Below are 1249 nucleotides of genomic sequence, written 5' to 3' on the forward strand. Positions count from 1 at the left end.
AGAAATATTCAAATCTGACATTGTCTTACAGATTTCTTTTACAAATGTCTCTCATCGATTCTTCCAAACAGCTGTTGCAGTTATTAGATCAGATCACATTTGACTGAAAAATCTCTTGAACTCTGATCATTTCCTCAAAGTTTCCCTCTAAAGAGACTTAAAGTTAAAATGCATCTTTCCTCCTTTATACCAGTGACTCATACTGTACTCTCTGTGTTCATGTTGTAACTCTGAGACGCTCTGAAGCAGTAAATGTTAAAAATCCAGCACATTGTAACTACAACAGTGACATAATAAATGACAGTGAAACATTGAATCTAAAAACTGATCAGTTTGTCATTGTTTGGTTTGTTTTTATGTCTCTAATCCACTGGAATCCTAGTATTTACACCTGAGACTCTATTGTAGTATAAATACTGTATCTGCTGTATATTTACACTGTAGACATACAATGTAAAGATTCATTTAACAAGTATATTGATTGTTGTCAATGCTTCATCATAAAAAAGATCAGGCAGTTTGATTGACAGGACAGATGATCAGAGGGGCGGAGTTTTTACCACCATCATTAAGCCCTGGACTGAAGAGTGGGTAGAGTTTCTCAGTGAAGGAGCAGCCAGTAAAGGAGTAGATGAGAGCTGCAGCAGCTACGTCATAAAAGGAGACCAGACCCTCCTCATGATCCACAAACACCCCCACCTTCTCAGGCTGAGACTTCAGAGAGAGACAGACTGGAGGGCCAGCAAGAGCTTTGTACTTATTTCCATTTCTCAAACATATCGTCCAGTAACCATCATCAGGTCTCAGTGTGATTTGTCCCTTCCTGTTGATCGACTCTCTGACCACTCCTAAAATCCAGTCAGTCTTTCCTTTAACCTGAACCTCAAAGTAAAATCTGCTTGAAGAGAAACTCTGCTTTCCTAAGACACAGGGAGCAGCAGAAAATCTCTCTGGGTTGTCTGGGAGATTCTTCCTCAAGTAACCATGATTTACTTGTTTTCCATCATCAGACAGGATGAGCCAGTGATGTGCTGTATCAGGATCCAGAGTCACATCCTCTGCATACTGCTGGACCCTCTTCAGCTCAGCCTCAAACAGCTTCTTCATCTCTTCACTGAGCGTCTCCTCCAGCTGAGCCACAGCTCTCACCACAGTCCCCTCATATGATGGTGGACGGACTCTGACCTCTGTCCAGTCCTTGGTGGGTGGAGCAGCTTTCAGGGATGGGAAGCTTTGGAGGAGGTGGAGG

The 1249-nt window shown here is 42.3% G+C and overlaps 1 pseudogene; it reads right to left on the minus strand.

Annotated features, from left to right (window-relative positions):
* Nucleotides 1-20: 20 nt before the first annotated feature.
* Nucleotides 21-1243, minus strand: LOC111650068 (E3 ubiquitin-protein ligase TRIM21 pseudogene; annotated as a pseudogene).
* Between the last annotated feature and the right edge of the window lie 6 nt (nt 1244-1249).

The sequence above is a fragment of the Seriola lalandi genome, unplaced genomic scaffold (genome assembly GCF_002814215.2).
Source record: "Seriola lalandi dorsalis isolate HSWRI2012SDOR001 ecotype SW California unplaced genomic scaffold, Sedor1 jcf7180002052125, whole genome shotgun sequence".
NCBI classification, from domain to species: domain Eukaryota; kingdom Metazoa; phylum Chordata; class Actinopteri; order Carangiformes; family Carangidae; genus Seriola; species Seriola lalandi.